The 14763-nt window shown below is 38.5% G+C and overlaps 1 long non-coding RNA gene across 1 annotated transcript; it reads left to right on the forward strand.

Moving 5' to 3' along the window:
- Nucleotides 1-2616: 2616 nt before the first annotated feature.
- On the forward strand, nt 2617-4108 carry LOC122057580. The gene is made up of 2 exons (XR_006133570.1): nt 2617-2837; nt 3643-4108. It is a non-coding gene; the product is annotated as an uncharacterized LOC122057580 (long non-coding RNA).
- The last annotated feature ends 10655 nt before the right edge of the window (nt 4109-14763 follow it).

Here is a 14763-nt window from a genome sequence, read left to right on the forward strand (position 1 = left end):
AAATGGAACGATGAATCTCTAATGCAACTGTTGTCTATTTTTTAAGAGTTGAGAATCATCAGAGTGTATGTGTCGAATGTTAAAGAGACTGACAATGATTCTGGCAATCATACCATTAATGACTACCTGTTAAAAGTGATTGATAGCTTATCAGCAGGCTCGACATCAGAAGCAAAACAATTTGTATATTCAATAGACAGTTGAAAGGACAAATTTTTTAAGAGAAACTGTATACATATGGCTGTACATTCCTTCATATTTAACACTCACGGGTATGACTTGCAGAAACTACAGCACTTCAGCGACATGCATGGGATTAGATCCACTAGCCAATGGTTCCCCAGAAGCCCTTAACCAAAAGCTGACTTGACCCAATCCAATACCTTAACAATCTATAACAAGTTCTTAACCAAAAGCCGTTAATCAACTATTTGGGCTGGTAGATATCTCTAAAGCTTCAACTTTGATGGTTCTCACTGTATATGTGTGCTATATCGATTTCTATCTTTTGGATATAGAGATCCATACCTTCAAGTTCTTGAAGGGGAAAAATAAAAAATAATAAATCCCAACTCTGTCACGATCAAATATGAGGTCTCTCTCAGATTTGGTGATTAAATGTCCTCCCCCTGCCAAAAAAAATAATAAAAGGGAAATGTGAGGAAGTAGCATTCTGGTTACCTAGAATCTTGTTCGTGATTGCATACTGGCTCTATGAGCCACAACCCTTTCTAAAATCAGCTTCCATGAAGGTGAAATTATTTTAAGTTTAATGGGAGGAAGTAGTATTCTTGTTACCCATAACCTTCCTAATTGTCCACTAACTGAGAGACAATTCTACTTCATTGCTAAGAAATTTCCCAAATGTTGTCCAAAAGCATATCTTATCTAAATTAACTTCTATTACAATAGGTAATGGAATACGGCTTTATTGTAATAGAAGTTAATAGTTCCTTGAAGATGATCTTCAAGTGTTGTACATGTTCCTCCAGGGTGTTGCTATAGACAATGATGTCGTCTAAGTACACCACTACGAACTTGTCGAGGTAGGGGTGGAAGATCTTGTTCATCAAGGTGCAGAATGTAGCCAGGGCATTGATGAGGCCAAAGGGCATCACTAAGAACTCATATGAGCCATATCGTGTCTCGCACGTCGTCTTGGGCTCATCTCCCTCCGTAATACGACCACTGCACTTTGTGGAGATCATTGTGAAGATTCCATGCTCACGAGAGAGGGACTAATGGTGGTGTTCGCTATTGAAAGAGGGGACCTTTAAAGCAAGTTTAGCTGCAAGATACCTTAAAGGCAGTTCCCTTTCCATTTCTAATGAACAACCCCATAGATGCAGGTGTACTAACCCATGTGCTAAATGGTGGAAATATTTTTGGAAGATCAAAATCCACCCCAAATTTAAAATTTTCCTTTGGAGAACCATTAACAACGGGTTACCCACTAAGGACATTTTATCCAAATGGGTGGATTTGGACATCACTTATGGTAGTTGTAATAACAATTAGGAAACTGTCTACCATGTGCTTTTTGAGTGCAAATTTGCCAAGCAGGTTTGGGCCGCAGGACCCTTAGGTTTCTAACCAAACAAGATTTCGGTATCAAATGTTAGGAAATTGGTAATGTTCTATTTCAACTTGGGCTTTTTTCCCAAAAAGGATCAATCATGGTTCTTTTCAATCTTTATAATCACAAGCTATTTTATTTGGAGGCATAAGAATCTACTCACCTTTGGTGAACAGAAACCAAGTGCACTCCAAACGGTCAAACAGATTGAATTCTAGATCGCCGCTGGAATGACAAGGATGGAACCTAAACCACTTTCCGATCGGATGCAAACAATGGTGACTTTGGAACCAGACACCATCACAGACACAAACAGAATTATCATCACAAGGGTCAAGGACAGAGGGGGGACTAAATCTGCATGTGCTCTAAGTATTGTTTCATCTGGAAAATGCATACTAATGGAGTCTGATTTTTGTATGGCAGGAAAGGATGGTGAGGCAAAGGCTTTAGCACTGATACAAAGGCTAACTAAGGCACGAGCAATACAGATGGAGATAGACCAAGTGTGGAGTGATGTGAAGGAGATTGGATGGTTGCTACAAAACAATCATGATTTTATGGTTACATGATTATATGGTAAATTCATGGCCTAGAACCATGCTAGTAGTATGTCTAGAGTTGGAGAACCACTCCACTCACCCAAACTTTTGTATAATAACTAATCCTAAGCATATGGAGGACCTAAAAACTCTAGCCAAAGAAGTACTGCCTACAAAATAGTATAAACTGAAAGTATTATGTAATAGCTCTAGGACTATCTAATCTATCTTTTATTTGTTTGAATAAAAAAAAAAAAACTTCTATTACAATCAAAGTACTACCATAGAATAATGCAGAAAATTGCATTGCCACCCCCTGAACTTTGGTCCTTATTCAATGCCACCCCCTGGACTTTTTGAAATACCATAGACACCCCCTAAAAATTCAAACAATTCCAAATCAGTCCCTGCCATTAGCCGACCATGTTAAGTGAATGAAAATCTATTAGTTTTTCTACAATATACCCAAAACACCCCCAGCTATTATGAGAGGACAATATTGCCATCCCTTTCCCTTCTTTTTCTAAACCCACTCTCCCTTTCACTTCTCAGTCATACTCATACAACAAGGAAGAAGAAGGAAAAAAAAAACCTGCAACTTGACCGCTCACCTCCGACGTGCGATTCTCAGGCCAATAGCTGACCGGCGTACGATTCCCCTATGGCATGCGACCCACTGGTGTGCGAACCTCTCCTCTCCGGTGACTTGTTCATCCAAGGTATTTAGGGTTCTTCTTCCTTCTTGGACATTTAGGGTTTTTCTTCCTTGGTAACTATCTTATACATCCTCTGGAATACCAGAGACGGAGATCTTTAATTTTTTAGTTCGAATTGGCATTTTCGATTGATTGAGTTGAATGACGATCAATATAATAGATTTTGACCTCATCTTATGTATTTCAATTTGATTTGGCGATTGTTGTTGTTAAATGATTCAAAAAATGAAGGAGCTTATTGAATCATTGAATTGAATTCTCTGGATTTGCCTAATCTGTATTTCTGGTTCACATGGACAGAGATCTATTCGTACTTTGCTTCGTTATCCTGCTACTTAAATTGATCCGCTTGAAGTTCTTTTTGTATTTCACCAAAAAAAAAAAGGTTCTTTGTATCATGCATTACTATGGTTGGTCCTTGATTTTGATTTGGAAATTTCTTTTTTGGATATATAAATGCTTTGACTTGTGTATTCTCTTAAATGTTTGATGAAGAGTTTTTATGGAATTATGGTATGATAGAGAAAGGAAAATCTGAGTCATAGATAGCTCATATTTGTCTTATAATTTTAGGAAGAAGACATAAAAACCTTCCAATGCTTTTTTATTGTTACAAGAAGCATTAGAAGGTTTTCCTTTCTCTATCATACCATAATTCCTCTCTTATTCTACTTTTTTCAGTGTTTTCTCTATTCTAGATCTATGACTTGTGTTCCCTGTGTTTGGGTTCTGGCTCTATATTTTGAGCATTCCTCTTACTCTGGATGTTAACTAATTGTAATCCACTTTTACCATGTTTAATTTGCAGATAACCAATGTCTACCACGAATGTTAATGACAGCAACCAAAGTGGGTTAAGATTTGTGAATGTAAGATGCAAATGTCCTGAACCCAAAACGGCATTGGTGCACATTTTAGAGTCTAGTTCAAACCTAAACATGGTGTATTACTGCTGGCCTAAAGCACCAAAAAGATGTCGATTCTTCTCATGGTGTGATCCTATAGTTGCACTAATACTTTTGCCACCCCTTGTAACTAATTCAGAAGTAGTTGTTGGTGAAAGAATCCAAAGTCAACAGATGAAAGAAGAGATTCGTGCCCTGAAGAAAAGAATTAAGCATTTAGAGAAAGCGTATAGAACGATGAAAATTGTAATTGGTGTGCTTGTGGTGGTGTGTTTAATGTTATGTGTTAAAAAATGACTTTACAATGTTTAATAGTGAAGTTGTGTTGAGTCTGTAAGCATTTGAACTTAATGAAATCATTCCTTCTCATTATTCTTATTACTAATTTGTTGGTTAATCATGACCCTCAAATTGAATGGGTAGCATTTTGATGGAGAGAGGGCCATCATTGTGATGAGTTCCTAAAATAAACGGGCACCATTTTGGCCGTAAATGGGCAGCATTTTGGCTATAAAATGATACCTATAAATAAATAATTCCAAATTGACAATACAATTTTCTCATACCAAATTGAGATCCCATGTCTAATATTAATTAGACAACATCTTAATTAATTACCTGAAACCAACATATTTCATCACAACCAGAACCATAAAGAAACATCCAAAACATATTGATGAATACCTGTTTAAATTCCTGTCCATAACATATTCCAGACAACAATGTCTAGTGTGAAATAAAAATAGTTCTTAAAAAAAGCAAATCCATCAAAAACATCCAAAACCATAAGGAAACACCCAACTGTCTTAAATCAGAAAAAGTTAATTAATACAACATTGTTTTCTTATTCTAAATTAAAACATCCAGATTTTTTGTGCTTCATTTCTTCCCCCACTCCCTTGTTGTCCTCTTTGCTTGATTGGTCTTCTGTTTGGTCAATACCTTGTCCTATAAACACCCAACTATGCTAGCCATAGATGCTTGTGATCTAGTCATTCGTTGAGATGTGCTGATCTCATCTTGACTCTCTCCTTTTTGTTTCTTCTACACAACATAAAATAAGTATGAGATACTTATTAAACAAGTTTCAACTAAATAAATAAAGTGAGTTGCATTTACCTTTATATTCTTCTTTTTACTAGTACATCCATCCTGCTCAGCATCTCCAACCCTCGAGCATGTCCTCCTATTGTCTCCTTTCTTCTTGCAGATGTCAAACCTAATTGATGATTATCTCTTCCTAAATCTGAAGGAAGTGCTTCTCCTGGTTCTCTTTTCCTGAGTTTGTGAGGTATACCTAGTAACCTCTTCAGATTTGGTGGCAGTACTCTCTCATTAGGAGCATCGTCCTTTAACCCTACCAGATCTGAAAGTGGATGGATCATCCCTTTGTATGTATCCAAGTATTTTCCAATAGTGAAAAATGGATCACAGTAGTTGACCGACTCTCCCCTTATGTATGATATAGAAGTTGCAGCATGGAGACAAGGTATATCAGTGGTTTTCCAAACTCTACAATCACATCTATAATAGCTCAGATTAACAAGAAATCTGTTTTCAAATTTATCTAAGACCTCAAATTGACCTTCACCTACCGGTTGACACTTGCAATGCCTTGCTTCTTGCTAAACCTTATTCAACTTCACCATAACCCTTGGTGTTACTTTACCCTCCCACATGGATGCCTTCGCATACCTCCTATGTAGCCTAGCCATTATTTTCATCCTTAGGTGATCAACCAATGTGAGAATGGGTTTGCTCCTTAAGTCTCCAACCCAGTGATTAAATAACTCAGTTATATTATTCGTGATACGGTCACTCCTTGCTCCTATATCTAATGCATGCCTTGACCACATCCTTGGGGGGTTTTCATTCAAATACAAGTATGCCTTCTCCTTAATATCCTTGATGCTATTCATTTCCTTTTGAAACTGAGGTTCAGTTGAAGCTTGTGAGGTAGCCCAAAAATGTAGTCTCAATAGCATACCAAGGTGCTTTACCTTCAGGTTTTGATATAAATGCCCACTGCAAATTCTTTGTTGAGCATAAGGGAAGATTGTGGAAATCACATCTGACAGCCCCTACACAACACATATGGAAAATGTTAGGACATGAAAATGAGTAATTGAAAATACATATAAAAATAAAAAAGAAAAAAAGAAAAAAAAAAGGGTATACCTTCTATCTGTCTGACATGAATGTGAATGACATATCATCACTGTCATCGAGTAGAGCATCTCGTAAATTATCCAAAAACCACATCCAACTATCCTTACACTCAACTTCAACTACATCATATGCAATAGGAAAAATACCATTGTTCCCATCAACAGATATTGCACTTAACAAAACCCCTCCATATCTGCCCTTAAGGTGGAAGCCATCAAGACCAATGAACGGTCTACATCCTATCAAGAAACCCTTCTTGCAAGCATCAAAACAGACAAACAATCTTTTAAAAATTGGATTATGTGACATATGTTTATGATCTCAAACTGAAGTTTAAAATACTCCCAACATCTTTCTGAAGTACCAACCTACCATAAGCAGGTGATTTTGCATATGACTTGGAATGGCTTCCTTCATGAATCTCTAGGGCAATCCTGCATGCCCTGTATAGCTTAGTGTAGTGGAACTAAAGACCATATGTTTTTTGCTTATGATCAGCCATGGTCTCTATTTTCATTTCTGGTTGAACCTTCAACTGTTGAAGAAGTTTCATTGCTATCCATCTAGATGTAGCAGACTTATTCTTCGTTGCTTTAATACATGTATAAATTGGGTTATATGTCTTTATCATGTAGGTGACACCATCTAATATTTGTGAAGCATGTAATCTCCATGAACAATTTGGTGCTCTGCATATAACTATAACTCTAGCTTGTTTATTTTTTAGCCTGATAATATCAAACCCCTCTTGCAGTATATACTCTCTCAAAGCTTCCCTGAAATGGTGCACACCTCCATACACATTACCTTCAGCTATCTTCACCTTGCCACCTTCACCCACATAGTTTTGTTCGCCAAATTTGCCATAACACTCTTCAGATTCATATCCAAATAGGTCATCATCAAATTATTCCTCAACATTTTTCCCATACCCATCATCCTCTATAGCTTCACTGTCATTCTAACCATCTTCTCTTTCACTTTCATCATCCCACTCATCTTCCCTGTCAATTTTCTAATCTTCATCAGATCCAACCATAGAGTCATCCGAATATATATTGTCATCACTAACAGCCCTGACAACCTCATCAGACACTCTTAGTCTCTTACCAGTAGCTTTACTTCTGCTACTAGCTCTTCCATTAGAAGTAGCAGTGCTCAAACAACTTGTAATGGCCATGGTACCTTTACCTCCCCTAGCAGTAGCTGTAGCATAATTAGTAGCACTTCCACTTCCACTGCCACTACTATTAGCACTAGTAGTAGCCCTACATATAGCAATTTTCCCCTTGCTCTGACCAGGACCAGCATCATATGGTTGTAGAGGCTATTGACATTGTCCAGCAGGTTCATCATCAAGTTCACCATCTCTATCATTAACCAAACTGCTAGGGAACCAGTTAACTGTAAATTCATCGGTTGTAGACTTGCTGTGAACAATGTCATCCACATATATATTTATCATATCACAACTATGCAAACCAAACAGCTCATACACTGATGGATCATCTCTTACCTCCCTTATCTCATGGTTTGGTAGTATACACTTCACTTTGAAAACTACATTGTGACCCACAGGCACATGTGTGATGAGTTCATTGTAGATGTCGTACACCATGTCCAAGTAGCCATATAAGTCTGGATCAACAATTTTAACTATATTTTTCCCACTCTAATGGTATTTAATTGCACACTTAACATTCATTGCTAAAAGAATATCAAATATGAAAATAGAGAAAATCAGTAACAGTACTTATTACTCATTAATACTAAATATCATGAATTATGAAAACTGAGGTAAGAAATTGTGAGAAAAGTACATACTATTAAATGCAAGGAATTACCTAAACATTAAAGCAATGAGGTGAGCAGTTTTCTCTAAAAAGAAACCTATAAGCAATAATCTTCTTTTTAAGTAATTTATGCTTAATAATTTTGAGATTTTTTAGGCTTTAAAAAGTTATCTTCCATTTCAATCGAACCCAATATAGACAAGTATGAATTCTTATTCCCTCTCACTCTTATCAATATGTGGAATGGACTTTCAGGATCACAAGTTGCCAAATGAGTTATCTTTGTCATGCTAGAGGTTGGGAATGAAATTAGGAGCTAACAACTAAGAAGAGAAACTAATGCATTCCCAAACAAGCTAAAGCATTTCAATGACCAAACATTTCCATAATAGAGAATACACAAGTTAAAGCATTTATACATCCAAAAAAGAAATTTCCAAATCAAAATCAAGGACCAATCATAGCAATGCATGATATAGAGAACCTTTTTTTTGTGAAATACAGAAATAACTTCAAATGGATCAATTTAAGTAGCAGGATAACGAAGCAAAGTACGAATAGATCTTTGTTCATGTGAATCAGAAATATAGATTAGGAAAATCCAGAGAATTCAATTTAATGATTTAATAAGCTTCTTCATTTTTTAAATCATTTAATAACAACAATCGCCAAATCAAATTGAAATAGATAAAATGAGGTCAAAATCTATTACATTGATCATCGTTCAACTCAATCAATCGAAAATGTCAATCCAAACTAAAAAATTAAAGATCTCCATCTTTGGTATTCCACGGGATGTATAAGATAGTTACCAATGAAGAAGAACCCTAAATGTCCAAGAAGGAAGAAGAAACCTAAATACCTTGGATAGACAAGTCACCGGAGAGGAGAGGTTCGCATGCTGGTGGGTCGTACATTGTAGGGGAATCGCACGCCGGCCAGCTATTGGCCTGAGAATCGCACACTGGAGGTGAGCGTTCGAGTTGCAGGTTTTTTTTTCCTTCTTCTTCCTTGTTGTTCGTATGAGTATGAGTGAGGAGTGAGAGGGAGAGTGGGTTTAGAAGAAGAAGGGAAAGGGAGGGCAATATTGTCCTCTCACAATAGCTGGGGGTGTTTTGGGCATATTGTAAAAAAACTAACAGATTTTCATTCACGTAACACGGTCGGCTAACAATAGGGACTGATTTGGATTTATTTGAATTTTTAGGGGTGTCTTTGGTGTTTCGAAAAGTCCAACGGGTGGCATTGAATAAGGACCAAATTTCAAGGGGTGGCAATGCAATTTTCTCATAAATATGTATATAAAGCAACGATGAAATTGGAGATAGCAAGTGAAGGAGTATGAAAACCTCTCAAAACTATATAAATTGGGATAATTGAGGTCAAACTATAAAAACCCCAAAATTGATGAGAAATTCAGCCCAAGGGGGGTAAAACTTTTATATGAAGGCATGGAAAGGGAATCATACTTACAAATGATAGAAACCCAAACCAATGTACCATAATGGATAACTAAATTCATTTACCACATGGAGTTGCAAGAACAAGAGAAGAAATAGATAAAAACCCCCAATTTTTAAGGAATTTCAACCCAAAAGAGAGTAATATCATATCAAAAGAGTTGGAACATATGCACACATGAATGGAAATGACTTTTCTACTAATGTGTGTGTGCATTGAGAGTGAAGAGTTTCATTTGAGCCACCAATTTATAAGAAAAGAAAAGAAATGGAGGGAAAACCCCAAAACAGAGAAATTAGGTTCAAATTGAGATCCACCCTCTATAAATAGGTCAAGCAAGGCCAACAAGTAATAAAAATCACAAATAAGTCATCACATTGTCAAAGGACAAACATTCTACAGAAGAAATGAAGTATATATTGAGATTTTTAGGTTCTATAGCAAAAGAACACTGAAAACACAGTTCTCAAAGAGAAAATGGGGAAAGGGAACTTAATTGTGAATGGGAGAATGGGGAAAGAGAACTTAATTGTGAATGGGAGGATGATTGATCTTCTAAAACACAAGAATCATTGAGCGGAATCGTGAGTTGAAGCGTCAGGTAGGTCCCTCAAATCACCCTTGCTCTGAGTCTTAAAGAAATGAGAAAGTGCAAGAATAAGGGCTTTAAAATCCTTTTTAAGTCGCCTCAGTCTCGACTGGTAGGCCCCAGCCTAACCTTGCCCGTCGGTTCAGCCCACCGGTTTGGGTTTTAGGGCCCAGATCATCCAATTTTTGGGTTTTCGTGTATCTTGTGCCTAGTGGGCCTAATTAGGTGCCAATGGTAGTGTTTTTTGAGTAGTTAGGCATCATTGTGTGACCATCTATGTCTTGGTAATTAAATGCAGGTGCGTAAGGCCATGTGGTGTGATGTGACAATGTGATCTGTGACATAAAGTGCAATAGAATATGTGCATATATGTGAATGTTGTGGCACTTAATCAATGCTTAATTTTATATAATTCAAGTACAGAACACCATGGTATACACCAAATCCGGTGGCAATGCGCGAGGTACCACTCTTGGTCCCCGTCCCGTTGGTCGACCATAAAATCCCCATAAACCTCGATCCGTGGGGCAATCCTCACACCCACCACCACAAGTGAACCTCGGACCAGAAGAAGTTCAAGGTAACCCACCCGTGAACTAGATTTTGGCTCCCCCACTTGTTATCACTCCAGGTGATGTTGCGACACTCATTCAACAGTCGCAAGAGGCCTTTCAGCAGCAGTTGCTTCAACAACAATAAACTTTTATTACTACTATCCAAGAGTATCTGAACCCTACTCAGCAGGGTCAGCATCCTAGAGTGGTTATTTCACAGGATCCTCACATAGGGTCAGGTGTTGGGGTACAATCAAGAGGAACACTGCCTGGGGTTACACCATAAGATCAACCAGGGGGTACCCCATAGGTTCCACCATTGGGCACTCCTCCATTCATGATGCCTCCACCTTACCCATACTATCCAGCCTATCCACCTTATCACCCACCAGCTACCAGTACGACAAAGGTGGTTGAGTATTTTAAGAAATACTTACCACCCATATTCACCAAGGTGGATAATGATCCATTGGAGCTGGATCGATGGATCCAAGAGCTAGAGAAGATATTTGAGATTGTGGATTGCACAGAGGCACAGAACCTCATCTGTGCGGGGTTACAACTTAAAAATGAAGCAAATTCATGGTGGAAAGCTTCTAAGCCTATTTTGTTGGCAACTCATCTAGAACCTACATAGGGGCAATTTAAGGAATTGTTCTTGTCGAATTACTACCCTGAAAGCTTCAGGGACCACAAGGAAGTAGAATTTATGGCATTAACCCAAGAGAGCAAGATTGTTCTAGATTATCAACAACAGTTTGAGAGCTTGTTCTATTTTGATCCTCACCATATGAAGACAGCCAAGGAAAAAGCCCAAAAGTTTCTGAAAGGATTGAAGGTATCCATTGGTATAGAGTTAGAGGCATTGGGTTTAACTGATTATGCTCAAATTGTGCAAAAAGCTAAGGCAATGGAGGACAAACAGAGGGGAGAGCCATCCCTTACATCGGGACTTTAGAAGAGGGCAAACCCATTTGCTGATTCAGGTGGCCTGAGCAAGAACTTTCATTGGTTATATAGTTATGGTCCCTCTTACAGGCAGCACTACCGGCCATCAGATTATCTTTCTCAACCAACTAGTGGACCAAGCACTACATCTTTCTGTCTGAATACTATTGTGGTGCTTACGGCTCGGAGACCACCTCATCCCTGAACTGCACCAGGATCAGTGCTGAGAGCCCCTGCTCCAGTTTAAGCATCCTAGAACTGATGTTTTAACTGTCACTCGTGTGGGAATTTCACCAAGGATTGCTAGTACAAAGCAGCTACACCACCAAACCAACCCCCTATCTATAGACCTGCATTGACCCAGGGGAACCAGCCTCAGGGAAGGATGTATGCCTTATCAGCTGAGGAGGCTAGGGCCAGCACATAAGTAGTAGCAGGTACACTTTAATTAAGAGATTTTGTGATAAATTTTGAGTAGTATGTTATACTTATATGCAATGCGATGCTAGGTATCTTATCTATATCAGGTATACCAGCATATGTCTTATTTGACTCTAGAGCTTTGCATTCATTTATGTCTAAGAGATTTTCTAGGACACTTGATGTGCCATCTAGGACTTTAGAATGCAAGTTAGTTGTTAGCATGCCTATAGGCATAGTGGAACAGTTGACGGAAGAATGTGGGCCATGTTCAGTTGAGATTAGTGGAAGGAAACTGGATGCCCAACTTATCAAATTCAATATGCAGACTTTTGACGTCATTCTGGGCATAGATTGGCTATCAGCTCATCAAGCAAATGTGATGCGTGCCGAGAAACAAGTTAAAGTGTTGGATGATGAAGGAGAAGAGCTAATATACCAAGCTGAAGGGGCAAAGCGACCTAGAAAGACTATTATCTTTGCCTTACAGGCGGTGAAATTATTGAAAGATGGATGTCAGGGCTACCTTGCATCAGTACTAGATGTGGATGTAAAGGTCACACCGCTAGAGGAATTGGAGGTAGTCAAGGAATTCCCTGATGTTTTTTCAGATGATCTGACCCAGCTACCTCCTGATAGAGAGTTGGAGTTTGCTATTGATTTAATTCTTGGAGCTGCCCTAGTGTCTAAGGCTCCATATAGAATGGCACCAGTCGAGTTAAAGGAGCTACAGACACAGTTGCATGATTTATTGAAAAATGGGTTTATACACCCAAGTCTCTCCTTGGGGTGCACCAGTTTTGTTTGTTAAGAAGAAGGATGGTAGTTTGCGTATGTGCATCGACTACCAGGAGCTAAACACGTTAACCATTAAGAACTGGTATCCGTTGCTACGCATTGATGACCTTTTTGATCAACTGCAAGGTGCCAAGGTGTTTTCGAAGAGTGATCTCATATCGGATTATTACCAGCTTAAGATAAAGGGCAGTGACATATAAAAGACAGCTTTCAGAACCCGGTATGGACATGATGAATTCCTAGTGCTGTCTTTTTGGCTAACCAATGCACCGGCTGCTTTCATGGATCTAATGAACTGGGTATTTCATGATGTCCTTGATAAGTGGGTCATCATTTTCATCGATGACATCTTGATTTACTCGAAGTCTGAAAAAGAGCATTCAAGACACTTGAGAATGGTACTACAAAGACTGAGAGAACAAAAATTATATGCCAAGTTCAGTAAATGTGAGTTATAGCTCAAGCAAGTTAGATTCTTAGGACACATGGTGTCTGAGAAAGGGATCAAAATGGACCCGGATAAAGTGAAGCTATAATAGAGTGGGAGACACCCAAGAATGTCATAGAAATTAGAAGCTTCTTGGGCTTAAAAGGCTACTACCGGCGCTTCATTGAAGATTTTTCTCAGATTTCTACGCCGATGACTAATTTGACCAGTAAGGGTGTGAAGTTTGATTACTCAGAAGAATGTGAAAACAGCTTCTAAGAATCGAAGAAGCGGTTAGTATCAGCTCCTGTATTGACCATTCCAAATGGTACAGGTGGAATGATAGTCTATACTGCTGCTTTCAAGATCGGGTTGGGCGATATTCTCATACAACATGGCAAAGTGGTAGCATATGCGTCATAGAAAACTTAAGGATTATGAGAAGAACTACCCCACTCATGATTTAGAACTGATGGCAATCATCTTTTCTGTAAGATGTGACGTCATTATCTGTATGGGGAGAAGTGCGAGATATACAATGATCACAAAAGTCTTAAGTATTTTTTCACCCAAAGAGATTTGAGTATGAGGTAGAGAAGATGGCTTGAACTTATGAAGGACTATGATTGTGATATTCAGTATCAATCAGGAAAGGCTAATGCAGCGGCAGATGCTCTGAGTCAGAAGGTTCAGACTGTATCACTTTTATACTTATCTATCAATCCATAGCTTATATAAGAGGCGGTACTGATAGATGAAATCCTTTTGTATGAGTGAGCAACCTTGGAGTTTGAACAACATCTAGATGATGTTAAGCAGTTAACCATATCCCTAGCAGCCTTACATGTACATCCATCCATCAGGCAGAAGGTGATAACGAAACAATCTTTGGATCCTGAGTTGCAGCAAATCAGAATAAAAATTTAAGAGTAGACAATGAATGACCCTGACTTCACAATAAACAATGATAGGGCATTACTGTTTTGAGTTAGGTTGTGTGTACCCGATGACATGGAAATACAGGATAAGATAGTGAAGGAGGCACACAACTCTGAATACTCACTCCATCCCAGAAGTACAAAGATGTACAAAGATCTTAAACAAAACTTATAGCCTTGTATGTGGCACAATGTCACATGTGTTAGAAGGTCAAGGAAAAATGGCATCGATCATATGGCACTCTTTAGCCACTCCCCGTATAGAAATGCAAATGGGATAGGATCACCATGGACTTTATCACAGGGCTACCTCGTACACCCAAGGGGATGGATGCAATCTGGGTGGTAATTGACAGGCTTACCAAGACTGCTCATTTTATTTCAATCAAGACCAATTATTCTATGAATAAGCTACTATAACTTTATATGGATAACATAGTCCATTTGCATGGGGTGTTAGTGAGCATTGTGTTAGATAGAGACCCAAGGTTCACATCTAGATTTTGGATAAGCCTCTAGCAGAATCTGAGTACTGCTTTCCACCCATAGACCGATGGGCAATCAGAACAAACCATACAAATACTGGAAGACATGTTGAGGGCCTGTGCAGTGGAAATGAGTAGCAGTTGGGAAGAATACATACCTCTTGTGGAGTTTGCTTATAACAATAGCTATCAAGCCACAATTGGGATGGATCCATATGAGGCACTGTATAGCAGGAAGTGTAGAACACCCCTATACTTGGATGAAGTAGGTGAGCACCAGATACTAGGATTGGAAATGATACAAATGACGTGTGACAAGGTTGATGCCATTTGAGAGAGGATTAAAGCAGCCCAACCACGTCAAAAGAGTTATGCAGACAACTGCAAGAAAGACATTGAATTCCAAGTGGTGGAGAAAGTATTTCTTAAAATCTCTCCTACT

This window comes from Macadamia integrifolia, chromosome 12 (assembly GCF_013358625.1).
Source record: "Macadamia integrifolia cultivar HAES 741 chromosome 12, SCU_Mint_v3, whole genome shotgun sequence".
Taxonomy (NCBI): domain Eukaryota; kingdom Viridiplantae; phylum Streptophyta; class Magnoliopsida; order Proteales; family Proteaceae; genus Macadamia; species Macadamia integrifolia.